Source organism: Gossypium raimondii, chromosome 11, assembly GCF_025698545.1.
Source record: "Gossypium raimondii isolate GPD5lz chromosome 11, ASM2569854v1, whole genome shotgun sequence".
Classification (NCBI taxonomy): domain Eukaryota; kingdom Viridiplantae; phylum Streptophyta; class Magnoliopsida; order Malvales; family Malvaceae; genus Gossypium; species Gossypium raimondii.
Genome location: NC_068575.1, coordinates 38,962,958 through 38,974,976, shown reverse-complemented (window position 1 = coordinate 38,974,976; position 12,019 = coordinate 38,962,958).

Below are 12,019 nucleotides of genomic sequence, written 5' to 3'. Positions count from 1 at the left end.
TATGTCTTGTTGACAATGTAGCAATGAACGTTATCCTTACAGATGAAAGTACTATCTTATATGGTATTAAAACAAACAAATATTAATGTAATATTTGATAGTACAAAACTAGTTAAAAGCTCCAAAAGAGCTAATATATCAATATTTGGAAGAACAAAATTTGTGATGGTTAATGCATTAGTTTCAAAAGATATTCTCAATAAAGGATCTCACATTGAGATTGTGAATGGGGAAAATTATATTCAGATGAATCACTCTTGTTATAAAGATATACATCTTTTGATAGAGAAATATTCAGTTATTGAATTATATTATGTATGATACTTGGATATCTATCTTTATTTTGAAAAGGATAGAGAAAGATTGAGTTTTGGTTGTGAAAAATCCACTTAAATTGTGGATTAATTTAAGAGAAAGATATGACCATTGGAAAATGATAAATTTATCTAAAGCTCATTACAATTGGTTGCGCCTGAAGTTGCAATATTTTAAAGATATGACCATCAGCCCATGATAAATTTATCTAAAACTCGTTACGGTTGGATATACCTAAAGTTGCAATATCTCAATTATGTGGGAATAATATTACTAATGGGAACTTACTAGAGAAAACTTTTCTTTTCATGATTCAAATGTGCTTCTACAATAGCAATACCATGAAAAGGTTTTGAGATATATTATGAAGTAATGTCATGTTTACTTATGGTTGAATTAAATAACGAGCTATTAAATAAAAAACCATAAAGCTCGTTGTAATAGATCTATTCCATTCCCTAAAGTGAATATAGTAATATATAAAGGCAAAATCTTTAACGTGAACGTAGTAAGTGACTTTATAGTAATTGTAAAAGGGATGATCATAATAATTTTTCTTACCACCGAAGTAAAAATGAAGATAATGTAAAGATTGATGATAAGATTGATGTTGAGTGCATTTATGGTATGATCATGCACTTTGCTTAATTTTTCACATATATCTATGCAAAAATGATATTTGTTTGTTCACATTTTGAAATTTGATAAATTCTATTTACAATAACTGCATGTGGCTTTGGCTTTTATTCTATTGTATCGAGGCTAATGTTCTATGTTTGGATGCTTCAAAGAGGACATTTATACCTCCAAATTTATTAATTTGGTGTTTTCTTATATACAATGCTAGTATATTTGCTTGTACGATTAAATCATATGAGATGGTAAACTAGAAGTTTACATTAGAATCGTTGAATCATGTGCATAGTAAAGTAGAAGTTTACTAGTCCAAATATACTAATTGGTTGACATGATCGGTTAAACCCTCTTGATCAATAATGATGCGGCAAGATACAAATTTATATTGATATTTATTAAAGAACACGAAAATTCTTCATTTATCAAATGTTCTTTTCAAAGAAGATTTATTAGAACCTCATTAATAAAAATAGAGATTGAATCTTTTGCATTTTTGAAAGAAATATAGGCTCATTTATCCAATAAATGGATGTTTTAATATAATTTTGGTAGATGCATCTACAAGATAATCACATGTGAGTTACCAGCACACAACCTATAGTTTGTGAGATTACTTGTTTAATGATTAGTGTAAGAACAAAACTTTCAAATTATGCAATCGTGACAATTATTGCTAATGTTGGAGAGTTTATTACTTAGGTTTTCAATAATTACTATATGCTAGATACTCGGTGCAAGTAAGTATCGCAACGCTTAATGTTTATGCGTATAAAATGGTTTAGCAAAATTTATGAGGTAAATGCCTCCAATTAGTAGCTAAATCATATTTTTTGAGAAAAAATATTTTTGTATATATGTATAAGGATATGACACTTTACATAAATTGACACTTGCATGCATCATGCCAATAAGTTATGATAAATACTCCCTATTAGAATTGGGTTTTGGTCAGGAGCTAAATACAATCCATTTTAGAACTTTTGAATGTGTAGTATATGTTCAAGTTGCTCCACCACAATGCACAAAATGGGAATTAAAAAAAGTTAGGAATATATATTAATTATGAGTCTCATTTTATTATTAACTGTCTTGAATGAATTGGAGTTCAATTATAACATGATTTGATGATTACAATTTTGACTTTACAAGTTTTCCCAACATCAAGGGGAAAGAAATGATGTTATTTGGATGAAATAAATTACTTGGAATGAATTATAAATATGTAGATCCTTGTAGAAAGTAATTTAAACCAGAAGTTTGAAAAGGATAATTCATTTTATTGCAAGTTAACTGCCAGGTGTATCTACTAACCTAATGAGAATAACCAAGTATTAGATACCAATTGATATTTTAAATTCCCATAGGACATCATGTTAGAATAAATGAAAGTAATGCATGCCTGAAGCATGGTAGACTGATTGGTTCCAAAGATGAAAATTCTCGTTAAAGAAAATAGTAAATCTAGATGGTCATATAGTGGAGGCAGTGCTCTTAAAGAGGCTCAACATATAACTAGTTATTCAAACTCCAGAAGAGATTCAGGTACTTGGATATTAAAATGATGAAAATAAGAGATTCTGATAAGTTATGTCAATACGAGAAAATATGGAACCATGAAAATAGAAAGTTGTTGACAATAGTTTTTCATACAATAGTCTTGTTGAAATAATGAAAGGTAATGAGAATCTTGAATAAAGTTGTTGAGAAATATAGATATTTAAATAGATTGGCCAAAATGGAAAGACATAATTCAAGTAGAATTTAATTTGTGAAGTTTTTGGACTAGCAATCCAAACATCTAAAGGTGTAAAACTAGTGGGTACAAATTGATAGTCTTGTGAAAACAATTTTTTTTGCTAAGCCCTAACATTGATTATGAGAAGATATAATATTTTTTGTGGTAGATGTAATAACTTTTAGATATCTAATTAGTCGGCAATTCATGAAAGATTTGACATGTGTCTAATGGTTGTTGTTACAACCTTTTGTATGAATCACTATATAGTGGAAGTTTATATTAAAATCCTTGAAGGTTTGCATAAACATTTATATGAATTGAAATGATTTGAACATATGTGATAAATTTGACTCAATGAATACTAGTTGAAGGAAGATTATAAAATGATCTAAAATAACTATTTGTATTTTTATAGAACGATCAATATTAGAGTTTGTTATAATTATTGTTAAAACTTCGAAAAGATCAAAATATATTTCCCAAAATTCTCCCTCACTCATGACTTCCATAAGAACAATGATATAAATGTTTATTAAATCTGTTCAAGTGATTATTTGAAAATTTAGTATTCAAGATTGTAATACGTAGAATATGAGATATTATATGATGTTGTCATGAGGGGACTAAATACGCGTTGTACTATTTTTCCTTTAACCAATGTTTTGTCCCATTGAGTTTTCATGATAAGATTTTTAATGAGGCAACATGTTATGCGTATTATAGATATGTGCACTCTTTTTCTTTCACTAGGAATTCTTTTCCAATAAGGTTTTTAACGAGGAACTTTATCAATGGACATCAAAGGGGGAGTGTTATAAATATTTTATTATTAAGTGTATGTCCATTAGGATCAAGATAAGTTTGATATACATTAGGACTCTAATGTTCATTAGAAGTAGAGTTTTATTTCCTTTATATTTGTTATGTCTATAAATATAGACTTTGGAGAAGCATTGTATACGTCTTGATGAATAAGATACATTTTTTTGCTCTCCTATCTTTGGGTCTTTACTTTCTTTTTATTCTTTATTTTATTCTTATTTTTACTCTTTCTATTCTTATATTTCATAGCAATAATTAGGTAATGATAACAAAAATAATTTGATTTTTACTTTCAAGTTTCTTTTCAAACAAATATGATAAAATATTATTAATATACAAAATAATAATTATAATTATTTTATTAATAGTGTTTACCAAAAATTATTTTATTATTATTAGTTTTTCACTATTATTATTGCAATCATTATCACTTAATTAAACTTTTGAGTCATATTAAACTATACTTAATGTTTTATATAGATGATCACTTAATTAGTAACTAAGATATAGTACTATAAACAGATTCATTAGCAAAACATTTTTATTCAATTAACATTTAGAGAATTATTAAAAATTATCTTTTAGTATTATTTTATAGGATTTATTTTAATTAAAAAATTATTTTCACTAATATCATCAATTTTTATTATTTTATTCTTCTATAATTATTTGATATTTAATAACAATTTTATTATTTGATATTAACATTATTTTATCTTGTAAAGTTGAATGAAAAAATGAGAGTCGAAATGCAATTACTTTGCAACAAAATAGTCCATCTTCAGTGATAAAAGTGATCTTCTCTTGGTCTTTTCCGACTAAGAAGATCTTATTGTACTCGAAGAAAGCATCTATGAAGCTTATGTATTTATGTCCTGTGAAGGCATCTATCAACCTATCAATGAAAGGAAGGGAGAAGCTATCTTTCGAGCATGCCTTATTGAGATTGGTGAAGTCAACGCATATTCTCCACTTTGTTGGAAAAATCAATTTAGAAAATAGTGTTTTTAGGCATGACGAAAGCTAATTTTTTTTTTAAAAGTGAGCATTGTGATATTTATAACAATAAGCCTTTAATTGAAATTTTTCATGTGCTTTTTACGAGGTAGTCTAAGTCATTTTTCAGCTTTCTACTGAACGACCTTCTCCACTATCCTCAAACCCCAAATTGCTTTGAGTGTGGGCTCAAACAAAACAAACCAAGCGCAAAAAATAAAAAATTTCTTAAATTTTAGTGAGAAAGTTAATTCTCTCTATAGACTAAAAACTACAAGCTTTCACAGAAAATAAAAATTTCAAAAATAAATTACCATTATTTTCTGACAGAATAGCGGCCTTCAATGATTTCTATAAGTAGGTCAACCCATAATTCCTATTTATAAAGAAATAATACAAGAGTTTTGCTTGAATAATTTGTAATTAAATAATAATATTTTAATAGAAAATACGAAGTTGAACACAAAGAGACAGACGACATCCCTAAGGAAACTAGGGTTTGTCGCCCCTCACATTAAAACTGGATCTTTTGGATCTTTCATGTATTGAGTACAACTATATGTGTTATCCAGACTTTTATGAACCCGATAACTATTTTCTATTTCGAAAAAAAATATTGAATTGATTTATTAATTCCGTTAATCAAAATAACTAATTTAATATTCTCAATTAAATTATTTTTTCAACCCAATTCTAATTTTGTTAAAATCATGACAGATTTTTTGTATTAGAATTTATGAAGAATATATTTAATTGCCTCATTCATGAAATTAGGTGACTAATTAATTTAATTCTCACTTCAAATGACTAATTGATTTAATTCTCACTTTGAACTTCCATTATTGAGCTATGAATTCCACAAATGCAAGTGAAGTTATGCCATACAAAAGTCATATACTCGACGTATTAGTTTTCGGCTCTATTATTAATTGAGCATAGGTTATCAATATATCAAAGTATATGAGTCACACACAAATAGTTAGCCACTTACTCAAGATTGAGATAAGTTACACTATGAACATCATAAATGAATAAATCCATAAAAAAATTTAGGATCTATTCTACTTGGGTCCAATCCTATATATTGCTAGTCCAATCAGTCACATCTATGTATCTATCTTCTAGGAGTCATCTGCTTTGATACCCAAGACAATGTATCTCCCCATTTGGATTGGATAGACAACATATTAATCTTTTAATCGAGTTGCTCGATTCCGAATAGGCTAAGGACACCTTTAGATTATCTACTAATATAAGTTGTCTTTCTCTGTCTTTCTCACATTATGATCCGACCACGTAATTCCACTTAATATTAGTTAAATATTTAGATAATTAGTGAGTCAATATTTCTTTCATTTTACTTTACGTTAAAAAAATGTTGAGGATAATATACAAGAGATATTAATGATAATGATGGAGTTTTATTAAACCAACTTGTTAAAAAAATTATAAATATATAGATGTAACACTACAATAAGGGTACTAGATCCTAACACACTATTAGTTTTGGGCACTATCACCATATTTGAAATCCACTCAAAGTAAGTGATTTCCCTAATGAATCCTGCTACTGACAACTTATTGACCTCTTGCCTGGAAACATCAACCATGGCCTCTGAGAATTTTCTTTTCTTTTGGTTTATTGGTCTAGGCTTAGGATCTACTCCCAAAGAATGTTGAATCATGAATAGGTGAATTTTAGGCATGTTTGCCACCGACCAAGAAAAAATATCCCGACATTCTCTCAACAAAGAACTCAACTATTCTTTCTCGAACGGTGGGAAGGTGGAAGTAGTTTGTGTGACTCTTTTCGAGTCCTCATCACACAAGCGGAGGGTTTTCATATACTCTGCCCCATCAGCCTTACGAAGTTTGGCCTCTGATCTTGCATCCAAACTTTCCAAATTCAACATAGCCTTTCCAATTATGTTAATTCCCACAAGAGTCCTAGATTGAAAATCATTGTAACCTACCGAGGGGGAAGGAGTTCATGATTTTCCTTTGTTAATTGTACCAAAGCAATAATGGCACTGCTTAACCATTCACTGGTTAGACTTCATATATCCTTCGCTGGAGGACGTGGGAAACTTAACCATTATGTAGAACGTGGAGACAACCATTTTGGCCATTCTCATAATAGGCCTCCAAAAAATGACATTATAAGCAACTGAATCATCCAAGACAAGGAATTTGACCGTATCGATAACAACATGCTCGCCATCACCCAAGGTTACAAGAGGGTGATTGAGCCTTTAACTGTGATCAGTTGGTTAGCGAAGCTATAAACATGACTAGCTTTCTTTAAAGATGATTATTTGATGCCCATTTGATGGAAGGCCTTAACTGTAAGCATGTATATCGATGTTCCTGTGTCAATATGAATTCTCTTTACTTGGAATGAGACGATGGTGGTAGAGACTACAAGAGGGTCATCACCTTTAACATCTCATACTTCTTTTTCATCAACCTTCGAGAATTTCATTTGCTAAGAAGAAGATGCTTTGGGCTTCTTTAGTGGAGCAAAAATAGACGTGGTGCTCCATTGGTGCCCCTTTTGATTGGAGTTCAAGGTTGTCCATTCAATGTTACTGCCAAGTAATACATCAATCACCCCCCACACTAACTACTTTCCCCTTAATCTATCATTGTCCTGAGCATGAAACGATACTATTGTGGGAAAAATCTGGTTCGAAAATGGTTTTTCTACGCAACGAAAAATAAAATTTTTGAGAATGGACTAAATTTTTTATATTTATAGCAATAAACCCTAGACCGAATTCGCACTTGTGTTTTTGGATAGACGGATCCTTGCCGTTCCCAGCTTTCAACCAAATGATCTTATCCACTATTCTCGTACCACGAAATGCTTTGAGTATAGGCTCACGCAAATCAAATCAAACACGGAACCAAAAATAGTTTTTTTTCTTTAGTGTGAAAATGAATATCTCTTCTCAAATAAAAATTGGCAGAATCCTTATTCCGGAATATATATTTAATTATTATAGAATAAAAGTCTCTTTAGTTTCAGGCTGAATAATAATATCTTAAAGTTGTGTAAATAGCCCTACCGATGCTATCTATTTATAGGGAGAGGATGTAGAATCCTTGTAGAATTGTAGAAGTTTATTTCAACTAAAAAAATAAACACCTAGTCTAACTAGAAGTCTATGTAGTGGCAACCCTAGCTATTTTTACTAGGGTTTGTCTTCCACCTTTTTTTTTGCATAAGGGGCTTTTATGATTCTTCCATATTGGGTTCAATTATGAGTACTTCCTAGGCTTTTAACTTAATACTTTATAATTTGATTCAACCTAATATTTATTTTTCTATTCCCCAAAATAAACTTCAATATATTTCCAATTAAATAATCTTCTCAACTCAATTCTAACTCCGTTAAAATTAGGGGTGAGCGTTCGAGTTGAATCGAGTGAAAAGAATTCGAGTTAATCGAGTTGACAAGTCTTATTTTATCATTCTAACTCGATTTGAATTTTTTTCAAATCGAGTCGAGTGAAATAAAATTCGAGTCGAGTTGAATCGAGTAAAATTGTTCAAGTTATATTAAAAAATTAACATGTCAAATTAAAATCTTGTTACAAGATAACTAATTTCATGTTAAAGCACATAAATTTGAAACTATATATATTTGAAAACTTTTTCAAAGAAAAATATTTTTAGTTAAATAAACTTGAATCATTAACTAACTTATTTAGGTCCACAAAATTATTATTCTAGAAAATTTTAATATTTGAACTTTATATATTTTTAATTTTTTTAAAATGTTATAATTTTTAAAAATATAAATTTTAGAATTTTATAAATATTTTGAATTTTAAAATTATTTTTATTTTTTGTAATTTTGTTGAGAGAGAGACCAATTTGATCATTTTCAAACTTGATAAGGACTAAAAGGGTATTTACACTAATTTGTTATTGAATTATTCGAAATGTAAAATCCAACTTGAAACTCAAATTACTTATTCAAGTTGACTCAAATAATTCGAATAACTCGATTCGATTAACTAGAAATTTGAATTTTTTTCGATTTTTTCGAATCGAATCGAGTTTTGCTCACCTCTACTTAAAATCATGATGACTTTACCATAAAAGAATTTATGAGAAAATATATTTAATATTTCCACATTCAACAGTCTATTATGACAAATGATTTTGTTTTCCATTTTTGAACTTCATTTAATTCGAAAAACATAAATTTATTTCCAAGTCATTTTTCATTTTCATTTTAGAGAAAACCAAAATCATTTCCAAATGATTCCATTTCTCCATTTTTGTTTTGGAGAAAACCATAATCATTTCCAAATGTTTCCCGTTTCTCCATTTTCACCATTTCTATCCATTTGTGTTCATTTGATTCAACATGCAATTCATTTCTGGTTTCACCGAGCTAGTGGAGGGACTGATTGGACATATGCGATTAAGGCTCAAATGATTTATAATTAAGTTATAACTTTTTTCCTATTAGTTATATACTCATTTAATCACGAAGTCATTCCAGTATAGTATCGAGATTGAGCTCTTCCTAACAACATATCATTACGAAAGTAACTCGAACAGTGCCCGTCCAATGACCTTGTCATAAGTATGTTACCCTCATAGGATATCTTTAATCTCTTTGGGATAATATCCATTCTCCCAATATGATCCTATTTTATCTCATGGTAACCATTACATCGTCCTTCATGAAAAATTAATTACCATCAAATAGTAATCAAGTCATCCATCACAAAAATGAACGACCAGTGGCCACGTTTACTTTTCATATTCCATGTAATGCCAATGAGAGGATATCATTTACCCATGTCTCGAGCTATGAATTCCACTATTGCAAATGATGCTATATACTCCAGAAGTCGTATACCCTACGCACCAACTTTCAGTTTCTTATCTATTTGAACTTAGACTTTTAATTACATCAAAGTACGAGTCACGCATACATAGTCTATCATCCACTCAAGATTTAGGTATGCCACACTATGAACGTCACAAGTGAATAAATCCATAAACATATTTAGGATTTATTCTTCTTGGGTCTAGTACGATGCACTATCAGTCCAGTCAATCACATGTATGTTGTAATACCCCCTACCCGTATTTGTCGCTGGAATAGGGTACGAGGCATTACCAGATTTTACCAAATAAATTTTTTGTTATTACGAGTTAAATACTATTCATTTATCGAAACATGTCATGACGTCCCTTGGATGGGCCTCCGAAGCCCAAAACATACATCGGGACCAAACCGGATTAAATCGAAACCATAAGAAATTTTTCGCAAAATCCCAAAGTTTTTTTTTGAACTCAATATAACCCCTTTATAAATATCTAATCTTCCCTACAATTTTAAACCGAGACCAATCCAACACAACCAATCCATTTCAACATATTTTCAAGATAGATTTAACATATTCATAAGATAACCTCATCACATACCAAAACCAAAATTTGTTAGCCATACGAATGGCTAACCTTACATTCATTTCACATTAACATTTACTTTATTAGCTTATACATGCCATTGATTTCCAAAATAAAGTTTCTTTATATACCGAAATATTGAGGTTGATAGTGTGATACATCTCTGACCGAATTCGACCTCCGAGCTTTTAACACTACAAAACAGGGGAAAAAGAAACAGGGTAAGCACTTTGTGCTTAGTAAGTTCATGTAACAAGAATTATACTTACCTAATATTTTTAATACAATGCAATAAACATTCATACACCCGTTCAATACATTATTCCCTTAACATGCACAAACTCAACATTCAAATTAGTCCAATAATTTCCTTGTATCAATAATATATACCATGATTGATGAGCTCATCAATTCCATGATTTTCATTCCCTTATTATTTTTTCATATTTATCTCGTTGAATTTCTCGAAATTTTGATGGATTTTCAGGGGTACACTTTAGTGTACAAATCCGGGTCCGTCAATTCATATTCATGTGCGCACATTTCCATTTCAGAGAGTACACTCCCGCGAACCTCATCCTTATAGTAGGATTACCAGTCCAAGCTAAATCCCCTGTAATATAAACTCATAAAGTATTGTCGGGATTACCAGTCCAGGCTAAATCCCCTGCAATGACAATTACACTAATGAGCTTGGATCTGAATTACCAGTCCAGGCTAATTCAGACCCTAATTCAGATTACCCGTCTGGGCTAAATCCATTTTCCACATATTCTTTGGGAGGGCTATATCAGAATAGGATCACCCGTCCGGGCTAGATCCTTTTTACCGTCAATTCCTTTTCAGAGATCCATCAAATTTTCCTTCCATTCAACCTGGATTTCTTCCCCTTTTTATCAAATATATCAATGTTTCATCAATTTTCATACAATGAACATTCAAATCATGTTCACATCAATAACAAACATTTCAAGCATTTAAGAATATAATTCAAGTTACACGAACTTACCTCGATACTTGTTCGTAAACAAAAATCTACTAATCCCGAACTTTTTCTTTTCCTCGATCTAGCTTTGTATTTGAATTTTCTGGATCTAAATAAATAAATTTAATCATTAATCTAATACATTTCATGTTCATATGTAACATTCTCTATAATTCTATTATTATTTATAGTGTATTCAAAGCTGTCTCACTGAGTCATAGTCACTAAATTATTTATATCTTGAGCTACGGAACTCCAAATTAAGATCCGCTAATTTTCCCCAAAACTAAACTCACATATATTCTTACCATAAAATTTTCAAAATTTTTTATTTATCCAATAAGTACAATTTATTCTTTAAACTTTCCCCTGTTTCACTGTTCAACAGTTCCGACCCTCTTCACTAAAAATTAATTATATAATTGTAAAAATTTGGATGATGTTCTAGTTTATTTATTTTGAAAATAGACTCATTAAGGATTTTAAACATATAAATTTAAGCCCCTAATTATTTTTTTCCATTTTTTATGATTTTCCAAAGTCGAACAGGGAACCCAAATTCATTCTAACCTTGTCTAAAAAATCTATTATATCTCATGATTTACAATTCCATTACTTAAATCATTTCTTTTATAAGAAACTAGACTCAATAAGCTTTAATTTCATATTTTATTCATCCTCTAATTCGATCTCTACAATATTTTGTGATTTTTCAAAGTTAGAATACTGCTGCTGTCCAAAACTGGTTTAGTGCATGATGTTAATTACCATTTTTCCCCTAAGCTTTGAATAAATGATAATTTCATCCCTGCTCAGTTAACCTCTCAATTGAGCTAATTTTTCCCAATTAACACTTTATTCTATCACTTTAAACTATTTTATAACCTTTGGAAATCAGAATTTTAGCACTATACTTTAATTCCAAAATTTTTCACAATTAGGTCCTACAAATCAATTTCTATCGAAATTGCCTAATAAAATCATCTCATAAACAAATTAAAGCTTAAATTTCATGCTATTTCATCATAAACTTATGTCACTCAACCATAGTGACTTTCAATTTCATCCATGAAATCAAAAACTAATGAAT